We start from the raw sequence: 8,638 nt of genomic DNA, 5'->3' as shown, positions 1-8,638 counted from the left end.
TAATACTTCAAAAAATGCAACTACAGAATACAGGGCCACCTTTGAAGGCCTCTCTCTCTCAAGTGGCTCGTCGGCTCGTCAGTCACGCTCAGTGATAAAAGAACGAGAAAGGGATATATAAGAGAGTGGCTCGCCGGCTCGGCAGTGACCTTAGTGCCTTAAGAACGTGGTAGATATATAAGAGAGTGGTTCGGTTGCTCGCCGGCTCGGTAGTGGTTTTAGTGCCTAAAGAACGAGGTAGATATATAAGAGAGTGGCTCGGCGGCTCGCCGGCTTGGTAGTGGTTTTAGTGCCTTAAGAATGAGGTAGATATATTAGATAGTGACTCGGCGGCTCGCCGGCTCGGCAGTGGTTTTAGTACCTTAAGAACGAGGTGGATATATAAGAGAGTGGCTCAGTGGCTCGCCGGCTCGACAGTGGTTTTAGTGCCTTAAGAACGAGGTAGATATATAAGAGCGTGGCTCGGTAGCTCGCCGGCTCGGCAGTGGTTTTAATACCTTAATAACGAGGTAGATATATAAGAGCGTGGCTCGGTGGCCCGCCGGCTCGACAGTGGTTTTAGTGCCTTAAGAACGAGGTAGATATATAAGAGCGTGGCTCGGTAGCTCGCCGGCTCGGCAGTGGTTTTAGTGCCTTAAGAACGAGGTAGATATATAAGAGAATGGCTTGGCAGCTCGCCGGCTTGGTAGTGGTTTTAGTCTCTTAAGAACGAGGTGGATATATAAGAGAGTGGCTCAGCGGCTCGCCGGCTTGGTAGTGGTTTTAGTGCCTAAAGAACGAGGTAGATATATAAGAGAGTGACTCGGCGGCTCGCCGGCTCGGCAGTGGTTTTAGTGCCTTAAGAACGAGGTAGATATATTAGAGAGTGGCTCGGCGGCTCGCCGGCTCGGCAGTTGAATGGCTCGACGGCTCATAAAAAGTGCACTTAACGAAACCGTAAAATGAAAGCTAAGAGTGCTTCGACCTAATCACTGAGACTAGCGCTTAGCTTAGGCTTAATCAGTAAACGAGTGCTATATTCTTTAGACGATCTCATAAAAAGTGTAGTTAACCAAACCGTAAATTGAAAGCTAAAATTTTAAAAGAGTGCTTCGACCTAATCACTCAAACAAGCGCTTAGGCATAATCAGTAAACGAGTGCTATATTCTTCAGACGATCTCATAAAAAGTGTATTTACCAAACCGTAAATTGAAAGCTAAAATTTTAAAAGAGTGCTTCGACGTAGTCACTGAAACGAGATGCTTACTTGAAGCATACACTGGGTTGCCTGTGGTATGTGTTACAGAAAATCAGAAGGCACTGAATTGTGTGGTATTGAACTACAGCATTCCAGTCTCTGAAGAATAACAAATCAAAGAGAAGCGAGAAACATTGGCTTCTGGGCTGACATGTTGATAATTTTCAAGTTCCCTTACAACTTCTTTTCACCACAAGTTTAGGCGTGCCCTCTGAGCACGTGACAGCATTGTAATACTAAAATTCACTGAAGTTTTACTCTGTCCGGCGGGGTTAGTACCTTGATGGGAGACCAAAACAATATACCCCTCATAAAACAGAAGCACAACGCTAACGCTAACAAATGCGAACTCAGGAAGGTACAGATTTTGTTAGCTTGCTTTATGCAAATCAAATATTGATGCAAAAGTAAATAACTATTGATACACAGTTTTTAGGAAGAGCAGAAGGAAGTTTCCGGGACGGTCGATCGAGAATAAAATATTTACGACATGAAAACAACATTAATTTTGAACCGTGAATATAGAATATAAAAGTTACGATCAGCGACAAACATTTTGGGAAATTTTTGCTACGTTCAAATAAATCGCAAAATCGAAAGTGACATGGCCGGAATTCAGCGGGCGCCGTGATTAAGTTACCGCGTCATGTTTACTCGGCAAACAGTGAAGCATCTGTGTCAAATTATGGCAAGATACCGGGTTTTTGTAAGTTTCTTTTTCTGTCAAGTGTTATAAAGTTTGACAATTAAATGAGCGAAGTCAAAACAAAGATCACAATCGCCCAACTCTTAATTAAGGTTGATCATTTGTTTATGCAAAGTCAAAATTTAGTCTCCAAGACACGTACGACGTAATAGGTAAGGTAATTCCATAATTCCATAATTCCATAACCACCAGGTAATTCCATAATTTTGGAAATAGCAGCTACTTTATTATTCATCGGCGTCACAATTTTTCACTGATTTTGGGGCTCATTTTGTTGAAACTCAAGCAAGCTTCCAACAGGCCTGTGAACCCTTCTTGCTTACAGAGCAATACTAAAAAAATTCTCCCACATCACATTTCAACCTTAAGCTCGAAAATTCAATACACAACATGATATTATAATTCACAAAGGCAGAAAATACCACAGAATCCTTTTCTAGCGAAAAATTTATTGAAACAAACAACATATTTGCTCTTAGAGGCGAAAACCTCTTCCTATTTCATTGCGTGCGTGAAGACAAGAAACTCAATCGTGTCAAATATGCGCAATATTACAACAAACAAAATTTCAGGATCAAACCGTTTCCATGAAGAACCTTTTCCTTGAACAATGAAGCACAAAATAGACGACAAGCTTTCTTTCAAATAATTCTTGGCTGTCGCATTTCCAATCATGCTTTTACTGAAGACTGTGCAGAGTTGATCACAGATCCACGTAAGGTGTTCGATTCGTTCTCTGTCTTCGTTGAACCCATAAGTTACCAGACAATTTTCCGTTTGGTTTCAGTGTTCTACATAACAGCACACTTGGTAAAATATTACTGAATATTTGAAATGCAGCTCACTTTGATTTCGGCTCGACAGGCGACAGATTGTTGTCGAAGTCCATTACTCGTCTCTTTTAAGATTCCACCGCCTGTCTTGTTCAGTATCCAATTGACTTTCCATTATTGAGCTTCATAAGGGTATATTTTGTTCAAAGATCCACTAAAACGCCATCCGCATTACATGACTTTCGACGCCATTGCCAGTTAAGTTTATCGTGCTACTGTGTCCACCAGAGAAAATCTACGCATTACCGCTGTCTATCCTATGAAAATACGAGAAGAAGGCTCTATGCACAAAGATACCACTTAGCAGGGGAGTGACAGGCAAGACTTTTACCGACATTCTTTTTGACTGGCGAGCCGTCGAGCCGTTCTATGTAAAATGTAACCGTAAGTGGCCCTGTATTCTGTAGTTATGCCTATTTGGAGCAAAAATATGTTAAATAAAAGGTATGCTCAAGACTTACGCTTACCACGCTTCTGAAGTCCTCCCAAAATACATTACGAACGTTCGCAAAAATAGTAAAATGCAGCTCCACTTTAGCCCAGGTAGATTTTTAACCTCGTAAAGAAGCAAACTGTATTTTCAGAGACCAATATATCCCCAGGTGATCTGGTGACGTAGTTTGGAGGACTGGGAAGAAAAGTTTTAACGCCGTATCCCACAACCGCACGCGGCTTTAGGCTTTGTTTCCAAACTCCCTGCAGTATTTCCATCACCAAAACACAACAGATCATTCCGTGTCTACCACATTTTCTGTTAATAAATGAACATTCAGGAGGAAACCACGGAGATCTATCCTCGCCTCTGCCATGTTGAATTCGAAAATAAGGCCGCGCGCAGTTGTGGGATACGGCGTTAACATTTTTCTCCCCAGTCCTCCGAATTACGTCACCAGGGCCCGGTTGTTCAAAAGCCGATTAACGCTAATCCCAGATTAAAAATTAACCAAGGAGTTTATTTCTCTACTCCCAAGTGCTGTTCAACGCTGATATTTGGCAAAACTTTACATTAGAAGAACTCAATCTTGAAAAAAGAAAACATAAGCAAAAGAAACTTTCACCAAAAAGTTACTTGTAACAAAAGTTTATTCTAATCCTGGATTAAGTTAATCGGCTTTCGAACAACCGGACCCGGATCACCTGGCCTGAACGTCGCTTTTAGATGCCAACTCGCTCTGAAAAATGTCATGGCAACCGCACATTCATGCTCTCTTTGCGCATGCTTCTCAATGAGTGTTGAATCTGTAGATCCCAGATTTCCTCCATCGGAACGTAATGTTAACAACGGCACTGGAAACTAATATGTTAACCATATTTGGACATAGTTGCCTGTTATGGACAGACGTGGGATAGAGATAGCTAGAGGGCGCGAAATGCAAAACATTACCGCGTACTTCAAATGAAAACTATCATGACCGAATACGAAGAAAATAATCAGTGAAAGGTTCCAGCAATTCTGCTTTTTTACAAAAAAGATCAACTCTTCTAATTGAAAAGAGCAGACCCTGCTTTCTGCATTTATTTTTCATAGAACAACATGCAAATTTCTTACCTTTTTTGTTAATGCTAGTCGATCAGGTGAAAAGTTAAAAAAAGGTACCCTTTTAGAGAAAAAAAGGCGGGTATTTTAAGCTTTCGAGTGAAAATATTTTGACGTCAATATTGTCCACTTTTCATGCATTTCTCACTTTACCAAACAAAACTTTAAAGCGCGAAAAAGGTACTTTTTTGCGGTTTAGAAGCGAACCTATCAAAAGAGCAAAAAAGGTACCTTTTTTTGCGCTTACAAGCAATCTCATCAAAAGCGAGAAAAAGGAACCTTTAAATATAAATGACGCTTCAATTAAAACCCTACTAATTGACAGATGTCAACCGTTGGCACCTCCAACGAACGATACACGGACGTTTTTAGGGGACTCTAGGTCCCGTTTGTACAATCAAATTTCGCAGTCCCGAATCAAATTAAACCGAGCAAAACCCATCCTGGACTCCCCTAGAAATATCTGTATGGGAGGTTATTCCTCAGTGGCCCCGGCTATTTCACAGAAATGGCTCGGACGCACAATATTACAATTATCGCGTCGTGCATTATTGGCATATTGTCCGACCTACGTACGTACGTACCTACAAGCCGAAGTAAAGCCATTAACTGGAAATGCCACAATCCCTTTGAGACCCCCTTACTTACACTGCAGTGAGCCTGAAAAGCTTTTATTTCCCCTTCTTAGGGCTTTTTACGTTAATTATGCTAGCATTTTTTGGAGCATTTTAGTGGAATCTTCCGAAAAATGTATTATCTTCTTTTTTTTCAGAGAAAATGAAAATGAAAACTTTTAAAGAGAAAATGAACACTTAAAGTCGATATTTAAAAAAGAAAAAAAAAATTCAAATGCTACCCTAAGACAACCGTTTATAATAAGGGATTATCGGTTGTTGTATTAAAATCATTAACTTGTATATGTTGCAGTATATTTTTTATTTCAGTTAACTTTTGGTTTTCCTTTGTTTCAAATTCATTAGCATAACATTACCATACCCAAAAACAATGGAAAAACAAAAATTAACTGAAATAAAGTAATTAACTGCAACATATACGTTGTTGTTATACCACTTAATATGTTTTCGTTAGCGTAAAAATTGATAAAAAAGACTCTGTATAATGAGTATTATCGAGCATTTTGGTGGCTTTTTATGGGAAGAAGCGAGCACTGGAAAAAATGGAGTATTATTGATTAAGGTGGAACACTTTAGTGCGAAAACAAAAGCATAATAGGGCCGTTTATACGGGAGAAAATAAGCCGCGGCTAACTCTGGCCACGGCTTACGTAAGCCGCGAACACCCCGTATAAATGGTACAAAATCTACGTTCACGGCTTCCTCAAGCCGCGGCTTATCCTGGTCGGGGAGTTTATACTCGTATAGACCGAATGCATAAATGGAGGCCAAAAATGTATTCTTTTGTTTATGTGCTAATTAGACTCACTAGCCTTGCTCTCAAGCAACATTTCTTTTGTATTGTGTACAGGCCAGGATAAGCCGCCATTTGTGCATTCGGTCTATAAATAGTTCCTTTCGCGGCTTACGTAAGCCGCAGCTTATTTTCTCTCGTATAAACGGCCCTATGTCTCTTGTCTCTTGACCAATGGGTCAGTCAATTCAAGCAAAACAAATGGCGATAAACGGTTGACATCTGTCAATCAGTAGAATTTGAAACGGCTTTCAAATATAGTTTGAAAACGCCGTTTATTTTTAAAGGTTCCTTGAACATCGCTTCCAACCGCAAAAAAGATACCTTTTTTGCTCTTTTGAAGAGATCGCCTCAAACTGAAAAAAAGGTACCTCTTTCGCGCTTTAAAGTTTTGTTTTGTAAAGTGAGAAATGCATGAAAAGTGGACAATATTGACGTCAAAATATTTTCACTTGAAAGCTTAAAATACCCGCCTTTTTTTCTCTAAAAAGGTACCTTTTTTAACTTTTCACCTGATCGACTAGCATTAACAAAAAAGGTAAATATTTTGCATGTTGTTCTATGAAAAATAAATGCAGAAAGTCAATTTTTCTGCTCTTTTCAAGTAGAAGAGTTGATCTTTTTCTAGAAAAGTAGAATTGCCGGAACGTTTCTCTGATTGAAAATGTCATTGAAGCAATGTTTTGTCACGCTACGGGACTGCCCCAGTCTGAAGCAGATCGTGCGAGTGATTCACTTGCTGAAGGTTGGCAAAACAAGGTTCAGATTGTGCAAACCGGACATCAACCAGTTACCTCGCAAAAGGAAATTTAGAAGGAATACAATCGAGGATCGGAACTACGCAGAAAAAGACTAAGGCGTAATAGCGCTCGTAAAAATAAGATGCGCCAAATGACAAAAAGAAAAAACGTGCCCTGGTCAAGTCTAAGCTAGTAAAAGAAATTTAAGAAACCTAGAGCTACCAAATCAGAGATTTGAAGGACGCTGGAATCGATGCAAGAAGGAAAGCCGTATTTTATTGGAAAAAATGGAAAGAGACACAGCTTCCTTTACACCCCCCTTCCCCCCATCCCTCGTTGCCTCCCTCCCTCCCCAACACACACCTGCCCAAAAGAAGTAAGGCAAGCTTATGGCATGAAAGAAACAATTGCCAGACTTATTTTGTTTTTTTTAAGTCACAGTATTAAAATATTCTCCCCAGGTCTAAAAAAAAAGGAGGGATACAATAAAAACATTGATCAAAATGCATTCTACAGTGTTAATTTTAACAAATCACTTAATTATGCTATTTGTTCACGTCATTTAGTTTGAAGCAAATCAGCGACGTTACTTAACTAATGGTAGAAGCCACGATGAAGTTCATGGAGAGGGGGTCTTTGGTATTTGCTCAAAGAATATGTGCAGGGCAATTTAAAGTAAACATTCACCTCTCTCTTGTGAAGCATGAGGCATCTGTTCTTGCAAAAATAGACCACCCAAGTAATCTTCAGGAACTAAAGCTGCAACTCAGCAGCTGCTAGAAGGCCTTTTCTTTTTAAATGAACTATTTACTTCTATCCATTGTTTAAGACAATCTCTTGTCCTGGCTTTGAGTAATCACCGTGAGCTTTTCTTACATTCAGGTTTGCCTCTATTGTTTGGATGCTGCACTGCAGCCAAACCATACCTTACTATAATCCACCTCCATGGAATAGAGGGCCACTGTGTGACTTTTAAATCCCTTGTGCTACAAAATGTTAATGATCCCCAAAGGGAATGGTGTAGAATTATGTTTGAATGTGCAGATGCTTTATACTACATCTACTCTAAGGAATACCTGCACAATGATTTAAAAGGTGACAATTTCATCATAAATGAAACCCATAACCGTTTACACCCTGTAATCATAGATTTTGGCAAATCTACAAAAATAGCCAAGGGCTAAATCTACAAGCTGTCTTCAAGAAAAATATAGAAAATGTCATAAGCACATAGCTGCTGAAGTTGTTAGAGGAACTCACTCACAGTCAATAGCTAGTGACGTTTATGCATTTGGGCTTCTACTTTCTTTGTTATGTAAGCACAAACCATATGAGCCTCTACGAAAATTAGCATCTTCATGTATAAATGGCACTCCAGAGAAAAGACCCACAACAACACAACTATTAACTGAATTACAATCCCAGTGTTAGTACACAATTTAATACAAAATGAAATACATAAAGCCTTGTAGTGCATGATTCAGAACAGCATAACTAACTGGTACAAAAGTAAAATTAGTCTTATAAATTAAAGGGAAAAGACTTATGCATTTTACAGAAGTTATAAATATAAATAACAATACATGAACATGTATTTATTAATCCCAAAGTATACCACTAACAGCAATTTGAATTTTCGTAGGACTTATCGCTGCCTAAGGGCATAAAACACATTATCACATTATTTTTATAAATACTATAACATCATATGGTCGATTTCTTCAAGCAAGATTGGCCAACTGACAGCATTGAATTCAAATGGAATGGTGAAAAATAACATGAGCTTTCTTGAATTTTTGACAACCACATGAAGTCACTTTGAAACAGTCACAGAAGTAATCGTAATAGTTGATCTTTATTGTGCCTTACTCTCCAGGACGAAGTATTGGTCTGTTTAGAATACAACAATACCCATCCCCCTCCTAAACACTCACACACTACATATTAAACTTGTTAATAAGCATTTCTTTATATATTGTGGGGAAAAAAGTTTTTAAGTACACAAAAGTCATCATACCTGTATCTCAGTGCAACACAAAATTAATAAAATTCAACAAAGCTAGCTGTTTAGGAAATAAGTTGTGTTTCTATATTAAAAAGTTATTTGTGGACATCATGTGTCCCTTAGGAGATATTACGAGTCCAGGCAACAAAAA

The sequence above is a fragment of the Montipora capricornis genome, chromosome 2 (genome assembly GCF_036669925.1).
Source record: "Montipora capricornis isolate CH-2021 chromosome 2, ASM3666992v2, whole genome shotgun sequence".
Taxonomy (NCBI): Eukaryota; Metazoa; Cnidaria; class Anthozoa; order Scleractinia; family Acroporidae; genus Montipora; species Montipora capricornis.
Note: the sequence above shows the minus strand (reverse complement) of the source record.